The sequence below is a fragment of the Panthera onca genome, chromosome A2 (assembly GCF_046562875.1).
Source record: "Panthera onca isolate mPanOnc1 chromosome A2, mPanOnc1 haplotype 2, whole genome shotgun sequence".
NCBI classification, from domain to species: domain Eukaryota; kingdom Metazoa; phylum Chordata; class Mammalia; order Carnivora; family Felidae; genus Panthera; species Panthera onca.
The window spans coordinates 5,855,220-5,867,626 of NC_138340.1; the positions used below are offsets into that span (position 1 = coordinate 5,855,220).

At 48.6% G+C, this 12,407-nt stretch overlaps 1 long non-coding RNA gene across 1 annotated transcript; it reads left to right on the forward strand.

The window, feature by feature from the left end:
- Nucleotides 1-1,098: 1,098 nt before the first annotated feature.
- Nucleotides 1,099-11,808, forward strand: LOC145713223 (uncharacterized). The gene is made up of 4 exons (XR_014136225.1): nt 1,099-1,183; nt 8,742-8,835; nt 11,445-11,542; nt 11,698-11,808. It is a non-coding gene; the product is annotated as an uncharacterized LOC145713223 (long non-coding RNA).
- Nucleotides 11,809-12,407: the final 599 nt, after the last annotated feature.

Sequence of the window (12,407 nt, forward strand, 5' to 3'; positions counted from 1 at the left end):
AAACACAAGCAGCAAACAGTGAAGCCGGATACTACTTTGAGATTAGGAAGGATGACACTGGGGACAGGCTGGGCTTCTTCAAAGAGGGTGGCCCGAGATGACAACAGCCCTATAGGATCAATAGTTATCCCCATTTTCCAGGAAAAACACAACCAACTGAGGCCCAGAGAGGTTAAGTGGTCTGCCCAAATCAGCGGGGCCGGATTCCACGCTCAGGTCTCACCCCTTCATTCCACATGAGCTGTTAGGGTGCTGTATTAAAAAACTTTTTTACGGGCGCCTGGGTGGCTCAGTCGGTTAAGCGTCCGACTTTGGCTCGGGTCATGATCTCGCAGTTTGTGAGTTTGAGCCCCGCATCGGGCTCTGTGCTGACAGCTCGGAGCCCGGAGCCTGTTTCAGATTCCGTGTCTCCCTCTCTCTCTGCCCCTCTCCCGCTCATGCTCTGTCTCCCTCTGTCTCAAAAATAAATAAATGTTAAAAAAAATTTTTTTTTAAACTTTAGTACTGTATTTTCTTTAACCATATCTATAAAAATATTATCATTCCCACAGGCAATCAAATAAGGATGATTTGTGAGACATTCCCTCTTTTTTCTTTTTTTTGGCATAGTAAATCTTGATTGCACACTTGTAGCACGTTTCAGATGCCAAATAGCCACACGTGGTGGCTAGCGGCTACCTTGGGGAGCAGTGCGGTTCTAGCCACAGATAACCGTCAGGCCATAATTTTGTCCTGATTCTTTCTTATGTTTATTAAGGCTTTTTTTTCTGGGCAGTTTAATTTTCCCAGAAAAACTGGGGGGAAGGTACAGAGATCTCCCATATACCCTTTGCCCCAAATGGATATTTGCCCCAAATGGATATTCCGTGGTTATCAACATCCCGCACCAAAGGGTGCATTTGTTACCATCGACGGGCCTGTGCTGACAGCATTGTCATCCAAAGTCCATAGTTTACGTTCGGGTCCACTCCTGGTGTTGGACATTTTATGGGTTTGAGCAAATGCTTGATGACCTGTACCCATCATTATGGCATCATACAGAGTACCTCACTGCCCTGAAAGTCCTCTGTGCTCCAAGCATGTCTTGTGTATTAGGACGTCTTGACGGCTGGCGCCTACCTGATCACGGAAGGACTGAGTACCCCTCCCGGGGCTGGCAGATCCAAGAGAGAGCAAATGACTCGTGAGTGCACCTTCCGTAGGCGAAGCGGTCAGTCCGGAGCCCGCACCCAGACCCTCTCCTTTATGGGGCTCTCAGACTCAGAGCCACTGTCCCCGGCCCGGATCACCCCAGAGCCAGGTGTCAGACCACTAAGAGACAAGCCCTGTGCCCCGGAGCCTGCGGAAATTATGCAAGGTAGCCAGTCCTGAGCCGCACGGGCTGCCTCACCCATTCCCTCCCGCGGACACCAGACTACAGGCTCTCACCCACGTTTTCCCCTCACTCCCTCTGCCTCCTGGCCAAGCACCGCACGGTGCTTCCCCCTGTGGCCCTGTGAGGATGGCGTGCCCCCTCCTCTTGACATCTGTGAGTAGCAAAGTATCTTTTTCATGACAATCGTCTCCTGGTCTAGTGGCCTCACCACCCCTGAATAGGCATAAAACCTACATTTTAAAGCAAATGCCAAGTGACGTGCAGAGAGCTGGAGACAGAGGGCAGATAATAGATGTACCGTGCCCATGTGACGCTCACCGCCGGGGGGACTTTCACAGGATGCACGGTCTGCATTCTAGAGGAACGTCCACACACAGGCTGTGAGGATGCACAGGGCACCCCGCCAGGGCTCCAGAGAGAATGGAGACCTGAAGGGCAAGCAGGTGTTAGAGGTCAGACAGAGCAGGACGCCAGAGGGACCTGCCAAGTGTAGGCTGGCTGGGGCGGGAGGAGACAGTCTATTCGTGGCCTCGTGTACCGAGCCAAGAAGGGTGACCTTCCTCGAAAAGGCACTGGGGAGCTGCTGAGGGATTTAGCCAGGGGAGGACTGCGGTCAGCCCTGTATCTGAGCTTTACCAAGGTCATGTGGAAGACGCAGTGTGGCGACATGGGTTCGGGAAAGAGTAGCCTCAAGACTAACACCTTGTCGAGGCGTCTGGGTGGCTCGGTTGAGCGTCCGACTTCAGCTCGGGTCCGGTCATGATCTCGCGTTCGTGGGTTCGAGCCCCGCCATGGGGTTCTGTGCTGACAGCTCAGAGCCTGGAGCCTGCTTTGGATTCTGTGTCTCCCTCTCTCTGCCGCTCTGTCTCCTTCTTTTTAAAAAATAAGTAAACATTTTAAAAAATTAAAAAAAAAAAAAAGATTAACGCTTGCCTTCCCATGAGGGCTGGAGGAAGACCCTTTCCATGCTCTAAACAGAAAGAAATACAGGAAATGTTTACCAAGATCTACTAGGTGTCAAGTTTAGTAGTTATAACACACTGACAAGACAGACTTAGTCCCTACTGCCATGGAGATGTTTTAGTTTTATTTTTCTAACAATGACTTTACAATAGCATCTGATGAATGCTGAGATGACACAATACAGGGACCCGGAGAAGAGAAAAAAACAACTAAAATCAGAAATGAAAATGGGGGAGGGGTGCCTGGCTGGCTCGGTTGGTAGAGCACGTGACTCTTAACCTTGGGGTTGCGAGTTCAAGTCCCGTGTGGAACGTAAAGATTAGGTAAAAATAAATAAATTATAGATAGATAGATATTAAAAAAAGAAAATGGGGGACACAACTACTAGCCTTACAGAAGTTTTTAAAAAGAATTAGAAGAGAACATTATGAACAATTACACACCAACTAATTAGACGATACAAATGAAATGAGCCAATTGCTAGAAACAAACTACCCAATCTGACTCAAGAATAGAAAATCTGAAAAGGGCTAGCAAGGAGGTTGAATCAGCAATCAAAAACCTCCCCACAAAGAAAAAATCCCCCCAAACCCCTGATTGAACCACACAGCCCTACTTATTTTCATCTGTTTTCTCTTGGTGGGTGAGGGGTTCTGCACAGCATTTGACCCAGCAACCCCCAGACTCACCATCGGGTGAGGTGGAGACATCAGGACTCGGGGCCGAGTGAGGGGCAGCGCCAGGCTGGGTCTGCTGGGAGGGAGGACAGCAGCCGGAGGGAGCTGTGGGTTCTGACGGAGTCCTGCCTGGGTGGCAGGAGGAAAGGGGCTGGTCCCGCTCCCATCAAGATGGCCCTTGGCTCCCTTTTGACTGGCTGTTCAGCGTCCCCTGCAATTCCATACGAATTTTAGGGTCTGTTCTCCCATTTCTGACAAGTGTTCATTGGTGTTCTGATAGGGATTGCACTGAATCTGTAGACAGTGCTACGTCTTCCATGGACGGGGAGAGGTCTTTCCAATTACCTAGGTTTTAATTCTAGCTTAAAGAATTAAGCATATTTTGCAGTTCTCAGCCATAAGTCTTGTGCTCCCTTAGTGTAACTTATTCTCAAGTATTTTATTCTTTTTGATGCGATTGTAAATGGAATCTTTCCATTTCCTTGTCAATGGCTCATTGCTATTATATAGAGTGCTACGTGGAATTTAAACACTTTTTTTAAAAAAAATCCCTTTAGGGGCGCCTGGGTGGCGCAGTCGGTTAAGCGTCCGACTTCAGCCAGGTCACGATCTCGCGGTCTGTGAGTTCGAGCCCCGCGTCAGGCTCTGGGCTGATGGCTCGGAGCCTGGAGCCTGTTTCCGATTCTGTGTCTCCCTCTCTCTCTGCCCCTCCCCTGTTCATGCTCTGTCTCTCTCTGTCCCAAAAATAAATAAAAAACGTTGAAAAAAAATTTAAAAAAAAAAAAAATCCCTTTAGCATACAGCGTTCTCTTAGTTTCAGGTATACAATATAGTGACCCACCCCACCCCATTTACCCCAGATGGGTGGCGACCTTGGGCCTCTGAAAACAGTTTGAAAAGCTACTGCATTGGGGGGAGTCCCTAGGGTAGCACATAGAACTGGTCAAATTTTCTATTTCTTCTTGAGTCAGTTTTGGTGTTTATTTCTATGACTTTGTTTGTTGCACTCAGGCTATCTAATTTGTTGGCATTTGGTTATGCATAGAATTGTCTTACAAACTTTTACTTCTGTGAGATCCAGAGTTTTGTCCTCACTTCCATTTCTGATTTTATTTAATTTTTTAAAATGTCTGTTTATTTATTTTGAGAGAGAGCATGAGGGGAAGGACAGACAGGGAGAGAGAGGATTCCAAGAAGGCTCTGTACTGCCAGTGTAGAGCTCGATGCAGGGCTCGAACTCACGAACTGTGAGGTCATGCCCTGAGCCGCAATCAAGAGTCGGACGCTTAACCAACTGACTCACCCAGATGTCCCTCATTTCCGATTTTCGTTATTTCCTTTTTTCCTTACCCTAGGTAGTTTGTCAATTTTGTCATAAAACTAACTGTTGGTTTTGTTGATTTTCTCTGTTGTTTTATATTCTCTATTCCACTTATCTCCACTATAATCTTTATTATTTCCTAGCTTTGGGCTTAAGCTTACTCTCCTTTGTCTAGTTCCTTAAGGTATAAAGTGAAGTTTTGATTTAAGATCTGTCTTCTTTTTTAATGTAGGCACTTATATCTATACACTTCCCTGAGCACTGTTTTGTTGATTTTTTTTTTTTTTACATTTATTTATTTTTGAGAGACAGAGCACAAGTTGGGGAGGGGCAGAGAGAGAATGAGACACAGAATGCGAAGCAGGTTCCAGGCTCTGAGCTGTCAGCACAGAGCCCAACGCGGGGCTCAAACTCACGGACCACGAGATCATGACCTGAGCCGAAGTCCGACGCTAGAACGACCGAGCCACCCAGGCGCCCCCGAGGACTGTTTTGTTGTGTTTTCATTTCCATTCATCTGAAAGTATGTTTTAATTTCCCTTGTGATTTCTTCTTTGACTCATTGGTGTTCAACAGTGTGTGGTTTAAGGCATACAGATGGCCAACAGATCCACGAAAAGATGCTCAACGTCACGGATCATGAGGGAAATGCAAATCAAAACTACGATGACATATCACCTCATACCTGTCAGAATTGCTAAAATCAACAACACAAGAAACAACAGGTGTTGGTGAGGATGTGGAGAAAGGGGAACCCTCGTGCACTGTTGGTGAGAATGCAAACGGGTGCGGCCGCTGTGGAAAACGGTATAGAGGTTCCTCAAAAAATTAAAAATGGAATTAGCATATGATTCAGTAATTCCACTGCTGGGTATTTACCCAAAGAATAGGAAAACACCAATCCAATGTGTATCGCAGCACTATTAACAATAGCAAAATTATGGAAAGAGCTCAAATGTCCACTGATGGATGAATGGATAAAGAAGTGGTGTAGGGACCCCTGGGTGGCTCAGTTGGTTAAGCATCTGACTTCGGCTCAGGTCATGATCTCGCAGTTCACGGGTTCAAGCCCCGCCTTGGGCTCTGTGCTGACTGCTCAGAGCCTGGAGCCTGCTTTAGATTCTGTGTCTCCCTCTCTCTCTCTCTCTCTCTGCCCCTCCCCTGCTCGCACTCTGTTTCTTTCTCTCAAACATAAATAAATGTTAAAAGATACATAAAAAAAAAAAAGAGGTGACGTATGTATATACAATGGACGATCACTCAGCCATTAAGAAGAGTGAAATCTTTTCATTTGCAACGACATGGATGGAGCTAGAGAGTATATTCTAAGCAAAATAAGTCAAAGAAAGACAAATACCATATGATTTCACTCACATGTGGCATTTAAGAAACAAAATAAATGAACAAAGAAAAAAAGAGACAAACCCAGAAATATACTCTTAACTACACAGAACAAACTGGTGGTTACCAGAGGGGAGGTGGGGGTGGGTGAAACAGGTAAAGGGTATTACGAATACATTTATCCTGATGAGCACTGAATAACGTATAGAATTGTTGGGTCACTATATCGTATACCTGAAACTAAGAGAACGCTGTATGCTAAAAGGAATTAAAAAGAAAAAGTGTTGTTTAAATTCCACGTAGCTGAGAATTTTCCAGGTTTCCTGGTGTCACTGATTTCTAGCTTCATTCTATTGTGGTCAGAGAAGATAATTTGCATGATTTCAACCTTTAAAAAAAATTTTAAATGTTTTTACTTATTTTTGAGAGAGAGACAGAGCATGAGCTGGGGAGGGGCAGAGAGAGAGGGAGACACAGAATCCGAAGCAGGCTCCGGGCTCTGAGCTGTTCAGCACAGAGCCCGACGCGGGGCTCGAACTCACAAACCGTGAGATCATGACCTGAGTCAAAGTCAGACACTTAACCGACTGAGCCACCCAGGTGCCCCTGATTTCAATCTTTTAAGATTCATTGAGACTTGTTTTGTGGCCTGACATAGGGTCTATATTGGAGAATGTATTGCATGCATTTGAAAAGAATGTGTGTTCTGCGGTTGTTTGCTGGAATGTTCCAAATACATCTGTTAGGTCTGCTGACAACCAATATTGAAAATGGAGTACTGAAGTCACCAGCTATTATCGTAAAAGGGTCTATTTCTCCCTTCATGCTGCCCATGTTTGATTCATGTTTTCTGGGGCTCTATAGTTTGGTACATATATGTTTATTTTTATTTTTAAACATTTTTTAAAAAAAAATTTAAGTACTCTCTTCACCCAACATGGGGTTTGAACCCACAACCCTGAGATCAAGAGTCACGTGCTCCACCCACTGAGCCAGCCAGGTGCCCTGGTATGTATGTGTTTATAATTATTGTATCTTCTTAATAAACTGACCCTTTTATCAGCAAGTAACGTCCTTCTTTGTTTCTCATAACAATTTTTGACATAAAGTCTATTTTGTCTGATAGTACTATAAATATGCCAGCTCTCTTTTAATTACGATTTACATGGAATTTCTTTTCCCCACTCTTTCATTTCCACCTATCTGTGTCTTTGGATCTTTGTGTCTGATGCTCTTGTAGAAAGTATATAGCTGGGTCAGTCTCTTTTCTCCTCTGTCTGCCTTTTCTTTGGAGGGTTTAATCTACTTATCTTTAAGGTAATTACTGATAAGAACTAACTCCTGCCATTTTATTATTTGCTTTCTTTTTTAACCTTATTTGTTTCAGAGAGAGTTCACGTGCAAGCAGGGGAGGGGTAGAAAGAGATGGGGAAAGAGAGGATCCTAGGAAGGCTCTGCACAGTCAGCACTGAGCTGGACGTGGGGCTTGAGCTGATAAACCATGAGATCGTGACCTGAGCCGAAATCAAGAGTCAGGTGCTTAACCGACGGAGCCACCCAGGTGCCCCAGTGTAAGACATACCTTTAAAAGAAATAATAAAATAGGGGCCCCTGGGTGGGTCCGACGGTTAAGCATCTGACTCTTGATTTCGGCTCAGGTCGTGATCTCATGGTTTGTGAGTCCGAGCCCCACGCCGGGCTCTGCTCTGGTAGCAGGGAGTCTGCTTGGGATTCTGTCTCCCTCTCTGCCCCTCCCCCCTCATGCTGTCACAGTCTCTCTCAAAATACATAAATAAATAAGCTCTTAAAAAAACAAAGGTATGTCTTACACCTATTTTTTTCCTTAATTTTTTCACTACTACTTTCTTTTGCATTTCATTGATTTTTTTTACAGTGTACCATTTTGACTCCCACATTTCCTGTTCTGTCTATATTCAGTTATTTTCTTACTATTTACCTAAGATTACAATTAATATCTTCAACTTGTGACAATCCAGTTTGAATTAATACCAGCTTGGCTTCAAGAGGATACAAAACTCTGCTCCCGTACAGCTGCTTATCTTCCCCTTTATAGTGTTACTGTCACAATTACATCTTGATATATTCCATTCCCATTATCATACCTTTGCAATTCTTGCTTTAGGCTCTTGTTTCTGAAATCACACAGGAGGGAAAAAGAGTTGCAAACTAAAAGTACAAGAACACCGGCTTTTATATTTACTTACGTTGTTGTCTTTCTGGTGCTATTTTCCATGTGGCTTCGAGTTGCTAGCTAGTGTTCATTTCAGCCTGAAGGACTCCTTTCAGTACTTTTTTTTTTCTTTTTTTCTTTTTTTTCTAGGGTAGGTATGCCAGCCACCGAGTCTCTTAACTTCTGTTTATCTGGGAATATCTCTATTTCTCTTTCATTTTTTTTTATTTAATTTTTTTTAACGTTCATGTATTATTGAGAAACAGAGAGACACAGAGCGTGAGCAGGGGAGGGGTAGAAAGATGGGAGACACAGAATCTGAATCAGGCTCCAGGCTCTGAGCTGTCAGCACGGAGCCTGACGTGGGGCTCAAACTCACAAACTTTGAGATCATGACCTGAGTCAAAGTCAGCTGCCCAACCAACTGAGCCACCCAGGCACCCCTCTCTTTCATTTTTGATGGATAGTTTTACTAGAGACAGAATTCTTGGTTGACAGGGTTTTTTTTTTTTTTTCATTCAGCACTTTATTTTCTAGAAACAAATTTTTTAACGTTTATTTATTTTGAGAGAGAGAGAGGCAGAGAGAAAGGGAGAGAGAGAATTCCAAGCAGGCTCCATGCCGTCAGCACAGAGCCTGATGCAGGGCTTGAACTCATGAACCATGAGATCATGACCTGAGCCGAAATCATGAGTTGGATGCTTAACTGACTAAGCCACCCAGGTGCCCCTCGTTCAGTACTTTAACTGTCATTCACTGTTTTCACAATATCCGGTGAAAAATCAGCTGTTACTGATTGGAGACCCCTTGTATGTAATGAGTCACTTCTCTCTCGCTACTTTACAGGTTCTCTTTGTCTTTATTTTTCAACAGTTCAATTATAATGTCCTGGTGTGGATCTCTTCCAGTTATCCTGCTAGGAGTTTGCTGAGCTGCTTGCACAGATGGATGACCGTTATTAAAGTTGGTAAGTTTTCAGCCATGGTTTCTCTGAATAGTCTTTCTCTTTTTCTCTCCTGCCTCTGGGATGCCCATGACTTTTCTAAAATATTTTTTAAAGACTGTATTTCTTGTTGTGTGTGGTCTCTGAAGCGTCAGTTCCTTTGGCTTCTAATCAGCTAATTGTTGGACAGAACTTTCTTAAATGCCTGAAAGAAGAAGACAAGAAGGACGAGGAGGGAAGAGAAGGAGGAAGGTGGAAGAGGCGAGAAAGAGGAAGAGGGGAGAATGGGAGAAAGGAAAGAGGAGAGAAGAGAGGAAAGGAGACAAAGTACTTTCCTGTTCTTTGCAGACTAGTCTGGGTTGGGGCACTCCTGCAACACCAAGCCAGGCTGTTTACCAATCTGCCTTGGTCTTTACTTCCTGCTTGTGGTGAGCCTGAATGGGGGGAACACCTAGGGGTTTCTACAGTCTTTTCTGAGCAGGCATCCGGACCTGGGCATGGGAGGCTTTTCAAAACCATTATTTCCCCCAAGTAATCTTCCCCCCAAGTAACTCCTCCCCCCAAGTAACTCTCCCCCCAAGTAATTCCCCCCCCCCCAAATAACTCCCCCAAGTAACTCTCCCCCAAGCAACTACCCCCCCAAGTAACTCCCCCTCCCAAGTAACTCCCCCCCCAGTAACTCCTCCCTAGCTAACTTCCCCTCAAGTAACTCTCCCCCCAAGTAATTCCCCCCCCAGGTAACTCCTCCCAAGTAACTCCCCCCTCCCCAGTAACTCCTCCCCAGCTCCTCCTCTCAGGCTTTCAGCACATCTATTGTTTGTCCCAGCTGTAATCTTGCCACCACCCCCCCACCCCCGTGGGAGCACCTTGCTCATCTGTTTTCAGTGCGCTCAAGGAAGACCTTCCGCACAGTCCCTTCCTGCTTTGAGAGAGTTGCAACTGGGCAAGACAAAGGCCAGTGCCTTGTCATCGCCTCAAGGAACCCCAGACGGGGCACACCAGGCACATGCGGTTCCTCGGGAACAGGGGTTTCTGTTTCGTTTTGCTTCGGGGGAAGGGGTAGCCAACGATTTTCTTTGAAAGAACGGTAAGGGTAAAAGAAGTGACGTGGACGTCCCCCTGCAGCTGAGAGAAAAGGGAAGGGCAAGCACAGCGGGCACACGCCGCCTGGCACGGAAGCCACTCGCGCGGCCGTGGGGAGGCCCACCGGAGGCTCGGCTAGCGTCACTGTCCCGGGGCGTCCTCATCAAAAAGACACCCAGGGGCTCTGAGTCCCCAGCTGGTGCAAGCTGCTTACGTAATTGGTCACCAATTCTTTGGTGGATTTCACTCTCTTGGTGCAGTTACGTGAGTGACTCAGCCATTTGCGCGGGGGCCACTGTGCACAGCTCTGGTTGTGAGCGGGTCACGCGTTTCTGCGAGCGTACCCCACCCGCCTCCGTGTCCAGCCTGCTCTCCCGGCCACCACAGTCCGGCTTCCTGGCACCCTGAGGAAGGCTCGGCCACCCCGTGGGTCCTGAAGCTCCACCAGCTCCTCAGCACCCTCCCCCCCCCCTCCCCCCACCCCGTGAGGTTGGCGAGGAAGATCGATCGGGTCACCGTTCCTCAGAGCCAACGCTGTGGATGGGCGGATGCAGGAGGCACAGGGCTCTGGGTGGATCCGCTGGCAGGCCTAGCCTCCGGGTCCCGCAGGGAGGCCTGGAGTAGGGGGACACTGTAGTAGTCACGGCAGGTGGCTTAGGAGGGCTGGTGGCCGCGCAGCCCTGGATCTGCACGGCAGGGGCCTTGGCGTGGTCAAGGGCACTGCCAGCAGGGGTCAGGACTCTTGGACTGGGATGGCCTGAGGACCACACCTGCTTCATGAGTGCCTGTCACGTGCCAGGCACTGTTCCAGAATGCAAGGTGGTCGGCTGGCTACATGCCGGGTCCCGTCCTGAGGAACTTTATATCCACCGATGTGACAGCGGAGTCGGTCACGTGCCCAAGGAGTCAGGGCTGACTGCAGTATGCCAGCACCCCCCAGCCACTGGGCTATGCGGTCCCTCGGTTAAAAAAGAAGGGACGGGTCAGCCGAGGAGCCCGAAAGCCCCGCGGGGCCCCAGGCTGCACCCGAGTTGACCGCAGCAGGGAGTCAGGACTGGGCGGCTGGGCGGCCTGGTGCTCAGCCAAAGCTGCTACGCGTCTCTCCCACGGCTGCCTACGGAGGCCGGTCACCAGGAGTGTGTTTGGGTGCTGCGGGGTGGGGCTGTGTCCAGAGGTGAGTGGCAGCTTCTTCCGAGGCTGCCTGCCGGTGCCGGCCAGTGCCGGCCAGCACGGAGGCAAGGCCTGGTCCTCCAGGGGCTCCAGGGGTGGGGCCTGCAGAGGGCTAAGTGTGCCGACGGGTCCAAAGCCGACGGGGAGTCCTGCGAGTGCCGAGTCTGGATGATGGGACCCGTTGGGTCACCTCCTGTACGCGCGAGCTCTTGTGGGCTTCGAGCTGAGCGATCAGTGCCCCTCCTCCAGCGTCACCGAGACAAAGAGACCCGAGCACCCACTCCCCCTGCCTCCTTTGTACCCCATTTTCTCCTCTCTGCCCATCTCCAGTGACAGATCTGTCCCTCAGTGTTTTAAATGTCGGTTTTATTATCATTCAGGTATGGTGAGGCCAACAGATCAAGAGAGAGTTGCCATCGGAAAGGCAGTTGGTGGGTGACTCGGTCGGTTAAGCGCCCGTCTCCTGATTTCGGCTCAGGTCATGATCTCACAGTTTGGTGGGTCTGAGCCCCTCATCAGGCTCTGCGCTGACAGCGTGGAGCCTGCTTGGGATTCTCTCTCTCCCTCTTTCTCTGCCCCTCCCCTGCTCCTGTGCACGCTCTCTTTCAAAATAAGTAAACTTTTTTTAAACAGTTACTCACAGATCCCAAGAGGAGGGCACAGAGCACACCATGCGGGGCCCCATGGGGAAGCACCAGGGGCTGGCAGGAGGCAGAGACGTGGGCAGGAGCCTTTACTGTGGATTCTACAGGACGAAAAGGCAAGGTGGACAGATTTGGGATTGGCTACTTTGAATCATCTCGGTGGGCTCTGGGGTGGAGGGGCAAGCCTAGTTGTCGGGGACCTGGCCCCAGGGAGATCAGGGCAAGTGGACCCTGCCTCTTGGCACGAGGCCACCTGCTAGGCAGGGGCTCTGATTGGCTGCTTTGCACACATAGGTGCTGTGGCAGGCGAGGGCTGTGTTATCTCTAGGAACTAGCCCGGCCTGGGCAGGGCAATCCCTCCCGGAGCAGCAAGGCCCCAAGATGTCAAAGCATCAGAATATAGAAAAGAAAAACTGGAATTGACACACTCCTCACCCCTCTGCTCTCACTGCCCACTCTCCCCTCTCGCAGGTCTCTGCAGCCGCCCCCTTCAGCAGTGGATAAACACCAGCGATGTGTCTCTGGTCTCCTCGATCCAAAGAAGCGCGGCATCGCTGACCCTTCCTGCCTCACTGTCCCCATCACCTCCACTTCTGGACTCCTGGCTCACAGGCCCCTGGTGGCTCCGCTGTGGCTCCTGCCTGCTTTCGCTGCACAGGTACACCTGCTTTGCATCCTTCTCCCCTCCTCTGCATCATC